We start from the raw sequence: 17,500 nt of genomic DNA on the forward strand, positions 1-17,500 counted from the left end.
GAGTACTGACGTCTAGTTGGTCATAAGTAAATACCACATAGAGAGATCTCCCTGTCTCACTGGTCATAAGTAAATACCCCGTAGAGAGATCTTCCTGTCTCACTGGTCATAAGTAAATACCCCGTAGAGAGATCTCCCTGTCTCACTGGTCATAAGTAAATACCCCGTAGAGAGATCTCCCTGTCTCACTGGTCATAAGTAAATACCCCGTAGAGAGATCTCCCTGTCTCACTGGTCATGGGTAGATACAGGTTAAGAGAGATCTCCCTGTCTCACTGGTCATGGGTAGATACAGGTTAAGAGAGATCTCCCTGTCTCACTGGTCATGGGTAGATACAGGTTAAGAGAGATCTCCCTGTCTCACTGGTCATGGGTAGATACAGGTTTATTACTTTATTTGTTTGGCACATCGAAAAACAGGAAAAACGTTGTTGTACCAAAGTGCTTTCCAGTTGAGGTAAATAGATTGATAATAAAGTTAAACCAAAATAAAAGGAAATATGAGGTATAAAAGTGATATTTAAGTGATAAAGCTAAATTAAAAGTGATATGAGTACAAGGAGTGAAAAAAAAAAGATAGAAAAGCAAGCCCCACCATGTCTCACTGCCCATGAGTATTGACAGCTCTGTCTCAGTGGTCATGAGTTCATACCACTGTGCTGGAGCAGTCGGAGAGGAACAGAGATCAGAGAGGCAGGAGATGGAGCCTGAAGTTATGATGCTTTCATTCTCCTCCCGCGCTCTCTCTCTCAGCCCACAGTAACACCGCTGGGCTGTGGGGAGAGAGAGACGCTCCATTCGGCCTGCTTGGATGCTGCCCACGATACTTTAAGTTACTCTTCCCTCAGTGTGTTCCCTCTCTCTATGCACCTCTCTCTCTCTTTCTCTCTCACTCTCTCCCTCCCTCCCTCCGTCTCCCTCTCTCTCTCTCTCTCTCTCTGGGACCTCTGCCCAGTAGCTGTCTCCTCCTACCACACCTTTGATCATCACACTTCTACTCTTTTTACTTTCTCACTTCTGCACCCCCGGCTTTTTACTTTCTCCACCCTTCATACTGCCTCCTTCCATCTCTCCATCTCTCCCATCCTTCACTCCCTTCTCTCCTTCTCCCTCTCTTTCTTTCTCCCTCCATCTATTCCCACCAGGGAAATCAGTGCTGAGTCATCAGTGTGTCTTCTAAGATGTCTTCCTGCTATACCTCAGCCCAGAGTGTTCTCACTGGAGAATGGGGAGATGAAGCAGCTGTGTGTGTGTGTGTGTGTGTGTGTGTGTGTGTGTGTGAGAGAATCTGCGTTTGCGTTTATGTTTCTGTGAGTGTACACATGCTTGTGTGAATGTACATCTGCATGTGTGCGTTGTGTCTGTCTGTCTGTGTGTGTGTGTGTGTGTCTGTGTGTGTGTGTGTGTGTGTGTGTGTGTGTGTGTGTGTGTGTGTGTGTGTGTGTGTATCCTGTAGTAGAAGGATTAGGTTGTAAATTGTGAGGATGAACTGTTGTAAAGAGTAAGGAGTCTAGAAGAAGGAGAGTGGGAGTGACTGATGAGAGCAAGGGAGTAGACTCAAAGAGAAAGATAGAGAGATGGAGGAGTAGAGGGACATAAACTGTTCCACAGAAACACCCCACAGACAGATAAATAGAGCACGTCTGAGTGGGCCACAATACCTCTGCACATGTTTCATGGAAATGCATTCCTACTTAGAGTAATGTGCTGTTATTTTTGCAGCGGAATCCATTCTTTCTGTGGTGGCGGTGGTGGTTAGAGAATTAAATCTAGCAGGGGACAGAGAGAAAGAGAGAGAGAGAGAGAGAGAGAGAGATGGGTTACTCTGTCACCACATATTTTTACAAGCTGTGGATAAATGAAGGCTCCCACTTCAGATAGAGCGGGAGGGGAGGGGAGGGGAGGGGAGGGGAGGGGAGTTGATGGAAGCAGACACTTTCGGGACAGTTTGTTTTTCTCTCATCCTCCTTCTCAACTCTCTCTCTCTCTCTTTCTCTCTCTCTCTCTCCCTCTCTCTCTCTCTCTCTGCCCACCCCTCCCACCTCCACACTCACCAGTACAAACAGAACCAGAGAGAGAGGGAGGGGGGGGGGGGGGGACTCCACTGTAAGCACTTTAAAGACCTATTCCTATAGATAGAATATGTATGCATCAATAATGTATTCAGCTATTAGTCAGATTCAATTACTAAGAGTGTGCTGACTGCCTAGAACAACACACTGCTGTGTACACAGATTATTGTGTAGTCACTTGTTTTTGTTCCAGACATATATATATATATATATATATACACAATATGACATGCGTGAGAGTGAGGTTGGTAATAGATATCTCCATGACACAAGGCCGGACGCCAGGTGACGCAGGTAATCACAGTCACAGGGATATCCTTAATCAACGAACATGAGTGTCATGCTGCTTTTACACAACAGTTCCACTACCAGCTAATTGAGTTTGAAGACACCAGATTTTGATTTGCCATCATTTATTCCGATTATCCATTCTCCACCCCAAAAAAAAGTGTTGCCAAGCAATGTAGACTGTCAGTTCCATCAGAGAGGCTGTTTGTTCACGTACACTCACCTGTCATTACGTTACATGTTCATTTGTACATTTCCCTTACTCCATTTGCTCCCTTTCCTCACTTAAAAAATGATCAAATGTGACATTAAAAAATGGTTGCTTCCCATTCCGCCCTATCTCTCTCTCTTGCGCGAGCGCATTTTAAGAATGAATGGAATGTTGATGTGATAGAATTCAACGGAGTATATGAAACACGGAGTGATTAGCAGCGGTGGAGAGTCCAAATGGGGATGTGCCAGGATATCACTGCTCATGGAATGCCTCTTGTCCAATCAAAAATGAATACATTGTTTGACCGGATCTAGCTGTGTATGAATTATCACATACGTATGAGATATAAAGTATATTACTTTAAGTAGATTAAAAGCGAGAGGATTTGTATTGTGATAGCATGAGTTTGAATATTTATGTGCATTTCCTGACCAGAACTCTAGGCAGACGATGCTGTTTTTCAGTGAGATACATAGCAAGACAGACAGGCAGACAAAGGGACAGAGAGAGAGAAAGAGGGAGTGAGAGAGCGAGAGAGACAGACAGAATAAAAGGAAAAGAGAGAGAGAGGCTGGCAGAGAAAAAGAGGACCTGGGCTTCCCATAACCATCCCATTACAATGTGAGAATTCCACAGTGGGAAGTGGTTTGGCACCAGAGAATCAGAAAACAGGCCTGAGCCACCACGTCCTTCCCCAGCCACAGAGAGAGAGAGAGAGAGAGAGAGAGAGAGTGTGTGTGTGTGTGTGTGTGTGTGTGTATGTGTCTGCACGTATATACACATCTGCAGAAAACCAAGAAAGACGGGCAGATCGACAGCACACTCCTACAGTGTGTGTGTGTGTATGTGTGTGTGTGCGGGTGGCGTGCATCTGCTGGTGTGCGTTTGTGTCTGTCTCTGTGTGTGTGTCTGTGTGTGTCTGAGCACCAGGGAGCAAGGCCCTGGTCACAGCCAGCTCCCCCAGCCAGACCAACCTCCGCTGGGCCTCACACAGAGTCATACAGCCCAGCCACAGCCACAGCCACAGCCACAGCCACAATTACCCAGCTAAATGATGGCTGTGCAGCAGCAGTCATTTGAATGGCTAAACCCCAGGCTAAACCCCAGGCCAGCTGAAATGGGTTTGAGCAGAGCAGCAGGTGTGCATGTCCAGCAGGGTAGTGATTGAGACCCATTCTGTTCCTGCATGTAGATCTGTGTTATAGTAATAGTGGGTCGTGTGTGGACACCATGACACCTTTCATTGTTGAAACAGGCAGTTTTGTATCAGTCTGTGATCAATTCTGTACTAGCAGTGCATGTTTGTGTATGTTTATGCATGAAAGATGTGTGTGTGTTTATGATTATGAGTATGGGATTTTTGTGTGTGTGTGTCCATGTCTATATTGGTGTTTGTGTGTGCCTACGTGATGTGTGTGAGTGTGTGTGTGGTTGAGTCAGAGTGTAAGTGTGGGTGTTTAGTTGTTTAGGTGGTTTAGCGGTGCTTTGCTTGCCTCTGGTGGGGCAGATTGAGGAATGTGAGCGGGATAGGGGGGTGAGAGGGGTGATATGGATGAGTTGGGGCCCTAGATGGCTGTGGCCCATAAGCTCCCTGAAGCACTGAGGTGCAGGGGGGTGATTTAGCGTTTCTCACTGTCTGCTCTGGGAGCCAATGGCAGCCCATTCATCCTCATGTCACCGCTTGTGCCTCATCAGCAGTGTGTGTGTGTGTGTGTGTGTGTGTGTGTGTGTGTGTGTGTGTGTGTCTATCTGTGTTTATGAGTGACTGTATTTGACTGTGTATTTGTGCTTGGTTGTGTGTGTGTGTGTGTGTGTGTGTGTGTTTCCTTGTATATCCAATTGTTTGTGAATGTGCAAATTGTGACAGTGTAAAAGTGTGTGTGTGAGCAGATGAGAAATGAACCCATCAGTGTGGGAAGTCCAGTGCTGCATGTGATGAGCTGACTCTCAGCAGGCGTCCATCTTCCCATCAGCCCTTGCTTCTCCCTGAGGGAGGGAGTTTATGATAGCCGCCTCCTTGGACCGGCGGGGCTGCGCTTATAGGAGTCACAACTGGATTTATGAGTGATTGTTTGGCCCAGGGGAGGGAATGTGTGTGTGTGTGTGTGTGTGTGTGTGTGTGTGTGTGTGTGTGTGTGTGTGTGTGTGTGTGTGTGTTTATGGACTTGTCTAAGAATGGTTTGGAAGCTGTGCGCATCTGGTGGTGAAGTGTGTTTGTGTGTGTGTGTGTGTGTGCTTATAGTTTAGATAGTAGTGTAGATGTGTAGTGTCAAAGGCTGGCCTTTGAATGCCTACTGTTGAAGCTGTGTTTGTTAATATGTTTCTACATGTGTATGTGTGTGTTTGTGTACATTTGTTTGCATCCTAAGTATCTGAGTTTGTGTATATGTGTGTGTGTGTGTGTTTCTTCTGTATGGGTGTGTGTGTGTGTGTGTGTGTGCGGACAGAGGGGCAGCTCCACAGGGGGTTCTCGCACACCCTTTCACCAGAGCTCATTAGTGTCAGCGCTGAACCGACTGTGAGGAGAGAAAGAAAGGGAGAGGAGAAGGAGGAAGAGGGAAGGAGATGAAGAGAGAAGAGAAAGCGATAGAGAGAGAGAGAGAGGAAAAGGTAGAGAGATAAAGAGAGTGTGATAGAGAGGATAGAGGGAGAGGGATAGAGAGAGAGGGAGGACAGCTGTTCTCATTCAGCCTTCCGTGTCCTCTTGCATCTGTCCTCCATGTAGTTAAACATTGCTCATCTGTCACTGGGAATGTGCCTACATCAAACGCTGTTAACTCAACATGTACCCTGAATCTGTGTGTGAGGAAGTGTGTGGCTGCGCATGTTTGCACGTGTGAGACTTGCACACATCTGTGTGACTGTGAGTGCATGTGTCATATGCAGTGTGTGTCTATGCGCGTTTGTGTGTGTGTGTGTATGGGCATTCTTCACACATTTTTGTGACTGTGTGTGTGTGTATGAAGTGTGTGTCTCAGTACTTGGGTGTGTGTGGGGGAGATCTCGCCTAAAGCACGGACAGAAATGCCACTGTTTGTGTGCATGTTGTTGTTTCCTTGTGGCTGTGTGTGTGTGTGTGTGTGTGTGTGTGTGTGTGTGTGTGTGTGTGTGTGTGTGTGTGTGTGTGTGTGTGTGTGTGTGTGTGTGTGTGTGTGTGTGTGTGTGTGTGTGTGTGTGTGTGTCAGCCCCTCAGTCATTATTACCCTGTCAGGGGGATCAGCCACACAAGGATGTCTCTTCCTTCAGCACAGGCGCCTACGGAAGGGTGAGGATGGAGACGGGGAGAGAAGTAGAGAAGTGAGGTGTGAATACGGAGGTGTTGGAAGGAGGATAGATCCCACAGAAGCTTCTAGAAGCTTCTCGCAGCCGATAAAGCACAGATGGTTGGGTGGAAGGTGACAGAGCAGATGATTGACAAGTCAATTTGAGTACACTTCCCTGGCAGTAGAGAGCAGAACACTGATGGTGGTGAATCAGGAACAGTGGAGCAGATTAGCGATGACAGACAGGCCAACAGTGATTCGGTGGAGGCAGCTATAATAAACATGTGAGGCTGTTAGCTGTGCGTGGGAGTGAACTAAAAGGATGTCTTTATGTTAAATCTTTATGTCTAAATGTTTGTGTTTATGTCTAAAACTGCTGTTTGGCCATTGAGCATGGGCTACTGGGCTACTGGGCCGTTGTACAGACTTAGGAAAGCCATCCTATCGGCTCAGAGTTGGTGTTACGGTTAGGGTAAGGGAAGTTGACAATTAAATAATTCTTAGATATTTCTTAAACAGTGACTGTTACTTGATTATCTGATAATGAAGCAAAAGGAAGCATCACTAAAAAATATCTCCAGGGCCGCACCTTTCCCCCTACCTCCAGCCTCAGCACCTCTCAGACCAGTCAGTCCTCCACGGGTGGCAGTGGAGAAGTAGATGGCTCTCAGTTTACCTCCTCTGGTAGTGGAGAGGATTAAAGCGTTATAGTGAGGTGGAGATGGAAGAGGTGGTGGATGATTGGAGGGGAAAGGAGGAAAAGAGGAGAGAGTGATGACTCGATGGGGGGTGGTGGAGTGTGGAAGGCACACACACACACACACACAGTCTGCAGGGGGCATGCTAGTGAGCGATATTCTGAATTTCATCATTTCTTACATAAGCCCAAGGCTACGAGTAATGCAGTGTCGATTAAAAGGATGGACCGCACAACGGCCTTCCATGACAGCCTGTGTGTGTGTGTGTGTGTGTGTGTGTGTGTGTGTGTGTGTGAGAGGTAGAGTATTTTAAATAGTTTTTATTAAAAATATAAAGCCAATCCATATAACCAGTTGAAAAGCCATCCTCCAAAACCAAGGCCAATTCACACCAAAGATTTGTGACGAAATGAAAGTGGTGCAGAACGTCGCAGAGACGAGTTGGAGCGGTGTGAATTAAACGTTGCAAGCCGTTGGATGCAGTTGCAAAAGATTTGCTGTGTGCAATCATAGTCGCAAGGTTTGAGAACGCTTCGACCTCACGGCTTTTGTGTTGTCACTCATTCAGTCAAGACACAGCGTCATGGCAGTTTTGATTAGATAAGAGAGGACTAGATAAAAGAGGACTACCAGTGTCTGTACAACATCAGTCAAAAAGTGAATACAAAGTCACAACTGACTGTTGGCTAGTTGGTTCATATGTGGCTACAATTATTGGTGTAACAAAGGTGTTGTTATGGAAACGCTGGCGCTGTTGCATAATGTCCCAGCAGTCTGAACCCCCAGTTTTAAGAATACTTTGTTGCTGGCCGCCTCCGCCCAGAAAAGTGAGAGGGGGAAGAGGGTTAAGATCAGCACAAGTGTGATAACAGGTGTGTCTCTCTCACCCTCTCTTTCTCTCTCCCTCTCTTTCTCTCTCTCTCTCTCTCCTTCTCTCCATCTCTTTTTTCTTCTCTGTGGGATGTGGATCCTGTTTCGGTGGTACCAAAGTGGCTCAGTGTTGGCCTCCAGCTCGCCTCCAGTTTCCCCCATCATTCCCCTGGAGACGCACACTCGCTTTCCCTTAGTTTTTTTACTCTTTTCTCTCTCTATATATATCAGTGCCCTCTGAGGATGTCAGGCTGCTAACTAGTCTGTTAGTGTCACTCATCATCATGTGTGTGTGTGTGTGTGTGTGTGTGTGTGTATGTGTGTGTGTGTGTATGTATTTTCTTCATGCTTGTGTGTAAGTCTCTGTGGCTTCCGTCGTACAAGCAGATAAGACACATGAGCATGGCTATACATACAGGTAAAGTGCTTTCTCCGACCTCTTCCTACATGTGTGTTCTATTTGTGTGTGTGTGTGTGTGTGTGTGTGTGTGTGTGTGTGTGTGTGTGTGTTCACGCATGTCCGTGTGTGTGTGTGTGTGTGTGTGTGTGTATTTTCTTCATGCTTGTGTGTAAGTCTCTGTGGCTTCCGTCGTACAAGCAGATAAGACACATGAGCATGGCTATACATACAGGTAAAGTGCTTTCTCCGACCTCTTCCTACATGTGTGTTCTATTTGTGTGTGTGTGTGTGTGTGTGTGTGTGTGTGTGTGTGTGTGTGTGTGTGTTCACGCATGTCCGTGTGTGTGTGTGTGTGTGTGTGTGTGTATTTTCTTCATGCTTGTGTGTAAGTCTCTGTGGCTTCCGTCGTACAAGCAGATAAGACACATGAGCATGGCTATACATACAGGTAAAGTGCTTTCTCCGTCCTCTTCCTACATGTGTGTTCCATTCATGTGTGTATGTGTGTGTGTGTGTGTGTGTGTGTGTGTGTGTGTGTGTGTGTGTGTGTGTGTGTGTGTGTGTGTGTGTGCGTGTTTATACATGTGTGTTTATTAGCCCGAGTCCAACTATGACTCGGGGCCCAGTTGGCAGTATGGATTACACTTTAAGCTCCCGCTCTGCTGGGAAAAACAAATCATGGCAATTAGGCCGGGGCTGTGGAGCTTTGTGTATGCATTATTAATCAGCAGTCATTAGAGACCTGCTGGCACCGGCCAAAGGGATCCTGTATCAATAGCCCAGCGCCTCCACACAGCTCAGCTCAGCACAGCTCAGCAGCTCAGCAGCTCAGCGGCGGCACGGTGCAGCCAGGGAGACGGAGAAGCAGCGGCAGAGGCAGCGGCGGAGGAGGGAGGAGGGAGCATCTGTTTGTGGATGTGGCTGTAGCCTGTATGTTCCATAGTTCTGATGTGTGTGTGTGTGTGTGTGTGTGTGTGTGTGTGTGTGTGTGTGGTCTCCCCTGTCTTTGTGTATGTGTATGTGGTCACCTCTTTTTCTATCTGTGTGTGTGTGTGTGTGTGTGTGTGTGTGTGTGTGTTCTTTCACCTTGGCTGCCCCCTCCCAGCACTGCTCATATAATTGAGGTTCCTCGGGGCTGTGCATGGGCTTCGTCTGGGTCAGTAGGGTTCACTGTGTAATTAAGCCCAGCTCTTTGTGACTCCGCACTGAGCCAGAGACCAGCCAGCCAGCTAGGTCTCCCTCACCTGGGATGCACTGCCTCAACCCCACCCATCACCCCCCAAGGCAACTACCGACACGGGGTGGGTCACTAGCAGTGCTTCAGTCGGTGCCGTGGGTGCTGGGCCAAGCCCCCACAACTAGCAAGAATGACTTCTGGAGTCGGCAGTGTTAGCTAGTTTGATCATTTTGAAAGATGTGTCCAACAAACATATTAACCACAGTTTTGTGTGTATTTAATTAATAGTCCCTTCTAAAACACACTCTAAACACACTCATGGCTGTCTGCATTGGGAGAAAAACACAGCACTATGTTCTTGTACCTGTAAACAAACAATGACACACTATTTTTAAGACTCCATCAATACGTTGTATGTCTACATCGACAATTAATGGTAGAATTTATTGTCATTTTAATGCAGTTTATTAATACAATGTATTTCTAGGGTTAATATGTTGAAAATGAATTATTGTTCACAGTGAAATCTATCCTATGTCCACAGCTCAGTTGCTATTTGTGCTTGGCGCGTGGTGATTAAGGCTACAGCTTGCGTGTAGCATTTATCATGTCATAATAAAGTAATGATTTCAGTATTGATTTAATTTCCCACAAAACAAATAGTCTAACCTAAACTATGACTTAATTAGGGCGGCTGTGATGTAGAAAATATCTATGTCAGTGTGCAGATGAGTTTTCCTGGGTAGCTGTTAGATTCTCAGGGACAGAAAGCCCACTCTTCCACTGCCTCTTGTCATTCGCACCCACTGGCGGGAAAGGAAGCTCCGGCACTGGTGTGGGTATAGGCTGGGGATTGGGCCCTGGGAACACGTTGTTATTAACGGTTATAAACTCTTTATGAGGATACATGGCCAGCAACTGAATATAATTCCATCATGTGACTCACTTCTTCTCATTTAGAGGAGACTATGCAGGGACTCTGGCTTAGACATCGCCTTCACTGTACACTGACGAGTGCATCGTACATGTTCCCCAGATGCTATAAGGGGTTGTGATGACAATATGGGTCCATGGCCATATATCCCAGAGTGCATTAAAGAGGGGGGGGGGGGGGGGTTGCAGCTGTGGGTTAGTAGCACCCAACAATGGGGATGTGGTGGAATAGCTCGACAGGGAGTGACTATAAAATATATAACCTCTACATTTATTGTTCCCACGGGGAGCTTAGTTGTACATTGATAGGCACTGGACGGGCAGTGAGGACATTGAGAGACCATGGGGGGCTTGTTATTTATCAAATCTGCCGTCAGAGGAGCTCGTTGTTTTATATGGTCATAGATAGGCACACGCCCCATATTCATGCAAATGACTATATAATCTGGGTTTTCCAGGTTAGGAAGGTTATGTGAGGGCAGACTGAACAAGGGGTTGACTTTTACAGGGGTGTGTGTCTGTGTGCACACACACATACTTGTGAGTAGGGCTGTAGAACGCTGTTGAACATCTGCGTGTCAGGCTGTGTTTGGATCTGTGTGTGTGTGTGTGTGTGTCTGTGTGTGTGCGGGGCATTGTAAGGCAATCTTAATTAATTTAATTATAGCGATGATTAATATGCACTGCGGTGTCGGTGACAAGCTCGCCAGTGTTTTCAGTGCTCGGGTGTCTGATACGAGCTGCCCCTCCTTATCTCAGACACTCTCTCACACACACACACACACACACACACACACACACACACACACACACACACACACACACACATACATGCGCGCACACACATACACACACTCACAGCACAGTCATCCTCTGAGTAGTCGGAGCACAACAACAACACAACACAACAACTGCTGTCACACTCACTTCAACAGATACACACCCTGTTTGTTTGTGTATCTACACGTGTGGGCATTTGTGTATGTATGAAAAAATGTAAATGTTCAAATTAAAATGTACAATGGGTGAATACATTTATATATGAAAGAGATAGATGAAAGAGGACATTTGTGATCTCTCTGTGTGTGTGTGTGTGTGTGTGTGTGTGTGTGTGTGTGTGTGTGTGTGTGTGTGTGTGTTATTGTGTATTTATAGTAAAACAAATCTACTGTCAGAGCCATCTCTCTCCAGCTGTCACATGAAGCCAGTCACTGTGAAGCAGTCGGCCTGTTTGAAGAGACACACACACACATTGGTTGACACACTGACAGGACAGGCATAGTGACAACATCATTGTCAGAACTGGCAGCTTCTCCTCTTATTTTCTCAACTTTGATCTAACACTCCTCTCTCTTTTTCCCCTTCCATCTCTCCCTCTCGAGGATTCATCTATCTTTTCTGCCCAGAGGATAGGTGTGTGTGTGTGTGTGTGCGCGTGTGTGTGCTTGCGTGCATTTGTGTGCGTGTATGTCTGTATGAGTGCGTCTGTGTGTGTGTGTGTGTGTGTGTGTGTGTGTGTGTGTGTGTGTGTGTGTGTGTGTGTGTGTGTGTGTGTGTGTGTGTGTGTGTGTGTGTGTGTGTGTGTGTGCGCGCGCGCGCGCGTGTGTCTGCGCGCGCGCGTGTGTCTGTGTGTGTGCGCGCGCGCGTGTGTGTATGTGTATGTGTGTGTGTGTGTGTGTTTTTCTGGCTGAAGCTTGAGCAGATGTCAGTTATCAGCCCCCTCCAAGGCTTAATGACCTAATCGGAGCCGTTTGGGCCAATCAGCACGGAACGTTCCAGACCCCAAGCCTCTACAGGAGGAGAACCAAAGCACGCTGGGAATTCATCCCCAGTCCAAGTTTCACCACTAACCCTCAGTCTCTCTCCTGTGCTCACTAACCCTCAGTCTCTCTCCTCTGCTGCTCACTCGTCCTCCTCCTATTTCAGTTATCTCTTTCCACCTCTTTCTTTTGTTTTTGCAAATGTATACATATATTCATGCACGTAGCTATGCTATCTATCTATCTATCAATCAATCAATCCATCTTTATTTTACTCACTCAGTCACTGTAGACACACTCACTCAGTCACTTCTATAGATGAGGCCATTTGTCATGGTGCTGCATTGCCACTGACACTCCGCTCCATATATCATAATGCTGGGTGTCAGAGTGCTGACATTCAGCACTACCCACTGGCAGCACGTCTCTCCTCACCTCCTCCCTGCACACAGCAGCCCTGACTAAGCATGGACACACACACACTCACACACACACACACACACACACACACACACACACACACACACACACACACACACACAATAAAGTTCACAAACCTAGACACACTGACGCCGAGACCCATCTTCAAACAGACTACATACGCACACACACACACACACACACACACACACACACACACACACACACTCACACTTTTAACTACAGTAACTGTACTTACATTTAGGTTCACACAAACACATAAGTGTCCACACATGCTCATCTGGGGAATGGGATCAGGAGTCAGCACCCCCCCATTATGTTGTTTGGAGGGTGAACGTCCCCCCCCCCCCCTGACAGCAGGCTCTAACTGAGGGACTAAGCATGATGAAAAAGGGCTGACCTGAGTGGATCTCACTTTATGACTCAGCGTTCAGATTTATAGCTGCACACTGTCCGTAATGACTTCATCAATTTCTCATAGACGAGCCAGAGATGGGCCATAGAGGGCCGGCAGCCAGTCAAGAGGTCACACACACACACACACACGTAGAGACACACACACACAGACACACAAACACACGTAGAGACACACACACACACTCACACACACACATAGACACACACACACACACACACACACACACACACACAGTGTATGCACGCGCAAACAGTGTGAACTGTGTGAACTGACTGCAGGCTGTTTCAGAAAAAGTATTCATACTCATGACATGCAGAGCTAATTGTCGCTAGGGTGGGAAAACAGTGCCAACCTCAGTGCCAACCTCAGTGCCACATCCTCTCACAACACTGCTGCTGACACCTCTCTGCAATGTGAGACATGCCATTCTCTATGAAGAACACACACACTGTCTGTCCCACACCCCTACACACTGATGTCTGTTTAGGGTTAGGGTCATGCCATTCTCTATGAAGAACACTGCCACACAAACTGTCTATCCCACACCCCTACACACTGGTGTCTGTTTTGAGGGTCACCTCTCACCAAGGCAGAAGCATTCACTGCAGCATGTAGCAGGTGAAGGTAAGTACAGTACGCTCACATGTAGGGTTCCCAAGGAAAAGGTCATCAGACCCTGACTGAAGACTTACTACCAACCCATGCTGTATCAGCATATATATACTACATACTGTATGTACTCCAGCACTTAGTTCTTTGTGTGCAGTATGTACTTATCTCGTCCTTACCCGGCCGTACCTTTTTGTTCTGCTAGTTTGAGATGCCGCCTCTGGTATTCTCTGGCTATTTGTCTCTTTCGGATGAAATTTTAAATATTTATGTACGTGTTGGTTTATTGTTTTATGCCTGATATCTGGCACAATCTATCTGTAAGTCATTTATCTTCTGAAATAGCCCGAGTAAATTCAGGCAGCCTGATAGCATCAGTGACATCCAGACGGAAGGACAACTGAAAGACATAAATATGTCTGGGAGGACTACTTGAAAATGAATACAGATGGATGGAAAAGCAGTGAGGGAAGGAAGGAGGGAGGGAGCGGGGGAGAGAGAGAGAGAGAGAAGGACGAAGGGAGTGGAAGGCTAGAAGACGGTGCGTAAAATGTTATTATGTGTCTCTCGCTGTCGCTGCGGCGACGGCCAAATGACATCACTGTGCTTTTTAAAAGCCTGTCGTCAAACAGCAGTCTGCTTTTATCTTCCTCCTCTCTAAAACGGCTCTCTGACTATCGATTTTTTTTCTTCTTTTTTTCTCCCGCTGTTGTAAGTGTACTCTGGTCAGGTCTGCCCTGTCCTTGTGGCTAGGGGACAGGCCAGCACCCAGAGTCAGTGTCTTGGATGACCCCCCTGTTAGGTATCTGCCTTACTACTGCGTTTGAGTTGCTCAGAGGTCAGAGGTCATAAAAGAAATAGGCAGATGAGGAAATAAATTATATGTGTGATTGACACAGGAGAGACCAAAGGGGAGGTGCATTCTGAATATGGTATGGATCCTACTTTTGCATATTTATCTCTTGCCTTAACACACATCATACACACACACACATGCATACTCTCCTTCTCTCACACACACACAAACACACACACACACACACTCACACACATGTACATCCTCTCTCACAGATGGCAGATGGTTTGGCAGGTGCATAAGATGGATCTTTGAATAGCATCCTTTCAGTGATTTCAACGTTTCACGTAGATGTGACTAGAAGCTGCAGTGAAGCGGCTGTAATTAGTTTATATCAAAGCCTTAAGTATGGCACGGATTCACTCAGAACCCCCCCCCCCCACACACACACACACACACACCCACTCAAACACACGTGAACGCATACTATCTATATCTGTTTTACATAACTACACTGTCGATCGTTATATATATACCAGATACACACACTCTCTCTCTCTCTCTCTCTCTCACACGCACACACACACACACACAAATACACACACACACACACGTATACATTTTTACCTCTGATTGTGTGTGCTATTGACAGTGAGCTTCAGAGAATTGTGGATGCAGTGTGTGATTGTGTTTGACAGTGTAGGGAGAGGAGAAGTGCTGCTCCAGCAGTCCAACAGCGCTGAAATATCACAATCCAGAAGACACTATATCTCATGTCAGAGCGAGGGAGCGGCAGAGAGAGAGAGAGGGAAAGAGAGAGAGAGAGAGGGAGGGAGAGAGAGAGATGGAGGGAGGGAGAGAGAGGAAGGGAGAGAGGGAGACAGAGAGAGGAAGGGAGGGAGGGAGACGGAGGGAGGGAGAGAAGATATGATGTGGAAGGAAGAGAAAGAATGATAGTACTTTGTTGATAGTGTAGAGCTAGTGCTAAATCTGCAAATCTATGGAGTTCCTTCTCAGCAGAGGTTGCCTCGTCCTGACGCTGAGAGATCATCTGAGCCACTCATAGATCACTTTCAGCTCACTCACTTTGAGCTTGAATTAGCATTCATTCACTTCTTTAGGGAATGCTGGCACAACATCATAGACAAAGGTGGGAGTTTTAATGAGTGTGTTTATTGGACTTCACTGGGAATTAGAAACCGCTACAGTAGCATGGCTAGCAGCACACTGCACTAGCAGAGCAGCTGAAGCCCCATGTCTGTCTGCTGTTGTGTTGGTGGTCTTCCCTTCCGCTCCCCGCCCCCCGCCCCCGCCCCCGCCTGCTGGGGGTAGTTGTTGGGGTAACTGAGTTGATCTGAGCCGTGTGGCTGCACAGGCGGGTGGTCTTGTAGCTCCTTTATTTTCCCCAGGGTGCATTAAGCCACGGGGGCTGCGCTTTGACCCACACAGGCACCCCGACCTCTGGGGCTGCCCACCCCACAACCACACTGCACTGGCCTGTGGAGACATTCCGCATGGTTGCTGGTGGAAACGATTAGTCTGTATCTCTCTCTCTCTCTCTCTCTCTTTGTGTCTTTGTGTGTGTGTGTGTGTTTATGCATGTATGTGCTTAAATGGAGGCAAGAAGAAAGAAGGAGGGTTTTTATCCCTGCAAATGAGCTGCATGAAATGGCATACACAAACCCACACCCATGCACACACATCACATCCCCCCTTCACATTCATGAGCTTCTGTGTAGAAGAGGAGCGCAGCTGGAGATCAGAGCAGTGGTCTCTCTCGCAGCACTATGGACACTATGGCGCTCATATCTGGGACCCCTAGAGCGTGTGTGACCCTCTATGATCAGTGGGAAGGAAAATGGCTTCTGCAGTGTTTATGTTTTTCCCATTTACACTCAAGCATATTATCTGCGCTCCTGTGATATACAGCAGAGAGAGGCGTTATGGCAGGTCAGAAGACAGGTCTCTACTACAGGGATTTCAGATTGATGTGTGTGTGTGTGTGTGTGTGTGTGTGTGTGTGTGTGTGTTTGTGTGTGAAACTCCCTAACCATCACAGACCTCATCCAGAGTCAACATTTACTCTGAGGACGAGTCAGACAGAAGTAGAGTTCCTGTTGGAGTTTTTTTGTCAGAGCAGATTTATAAGAAATACTCTTTTTTTCTGGAGTTCCAGTCAGAAGAGGAGTCTTTCTGAGGAGAGAGTGCAACATTCACTCTCCTTTTTGTGCTCATTATGCGTCAGCCTTAGCCATTCACTGATAGTGCTGACTTTTTTAATGTCCATTTTATGTGGAGGAGGTGTTTGCCTTGGAGAGAAAGGGAGCGATTTTGAAGACATACTCCCAGGTTTGATTGGTCTGGGTCAGCACTGTGTGCTGGGTGGATTGGGCTGGGGAAGCAGAGATGATGGTTGGGGAGAGGCTTGCTGTAGGGTGTGTGGGTGTTCTCTTTCAGGTTCAATCGCCAAGATGAACAGTGGAAAACATATCACACACACACACACACACACACATGCATACACATACAGACTCCACGTAGCCGTGGCTGCCATAGCAACTGGAGCTTATAGATGAGTTGTAGTGTTGTGGTAGCAGTAGGTCCAGACCCGCCCTTGAACTACACTACCTGGGATCACAGCTTTGATGATCGCTAGAAGGCCTGGGCACGTTAGGAAGCCGTAGTCAGCAATCCCATTTAAACAATCTTTTTCTCCCATGAAAAACTCACGCCCATTTCTCCTTTTTTGCACAGAAACACGCTCAGTGTTTTCTTGGCAGCGTGTAAGCAGTGCTTTTTCCTTATTAGGTCTGAAGTGGCAACTTTTTAAGGGAGTGCATTGTCTGCTGGTTTGTTGTTTACGGGCGGCAGCCAACAAAACAGTGAGTAAGTCTGATGGTTTTTCAGGGGCCCGCTGTGAAGCGTTAACTCCTCTTCTCAGCTCTATTAAGTCGACACATATTTATTTATATGTTTGCGTCTCGAGCGCAGCAACATACTCTTTCTCAGCCGTCTCCTCCTGCTAATGTTAGACCCTTGAAGCCCAATTAGTGCACAAACTGAGCTGAAATAGAGACGTTTTTTTGAGTGTGTGTGTGTGTGTGTGTGTGTGTGTGTGTGTGTGTGTGTGTGTGTGTGTGTGTGTGTGTGTTTTAAGAAGGTGTTATTCAGTGTGGATGTGTGGGTAAATCTCTGTTTATGCCTTGTGTGAACGTTTGTCAGTATTTCGGTCTCTGTGTGTGTTTCTGATACAACAGTGATATGAGAGTGAGAGAGGGAGAGAGAGAAAGAGAGTGTGTGTGTGTGTGTGTGTGTGTGAGAGTGTGTAAGTGTGTGTGTATTTCTTTTTTGTGGGTGTGTTGTGGTATAGACAGAGGGATCTTTCATGATTGCCACTTCACATGATAACTGCTGGATGGCCTCAGAGGAGCGAGGTGTTGACTGAAGGTCTGACGTGTCCTCTGCTAATCACTCAAATTCCTGCAGATAAACTTTCCTGTCTTAACCACCAATTAGGGCGCTACCAACACTACACACACACACACACACTCACCACACACA

At 46.9% G+C, this 17,500-nt stretch overlaps 1 protein-coding gene across 6 annotated transcripts in view; it reads left to right on the top strand.

Annotated features, from left to right (window-relative positions):
• The window catches only part of sulf2b (sulfatase 2b), a 154,322-nt gene that overhangs the window by 78,086 nt on the left and 58,736 nt on the right, over nt 1-17,500 (top strand). The gene's annotated exons all lie outside the window — the stretch shown is intronic.

The sequence above is a fragment of the Clupea harengus genome, chromosome 4, assembly GCF_900700415.2.
Source record: "Clupea harengus chromosome 4, Ch_v2.0.2, whole genome shotgun sequence".
NCBI classification, from domain to species: domain Eukaryota; kingdom Metazoa; phylum Chordata; class Actinopteri; order Clupeiformes; family Clupeidae; genus Clupea; species Clupea harengus.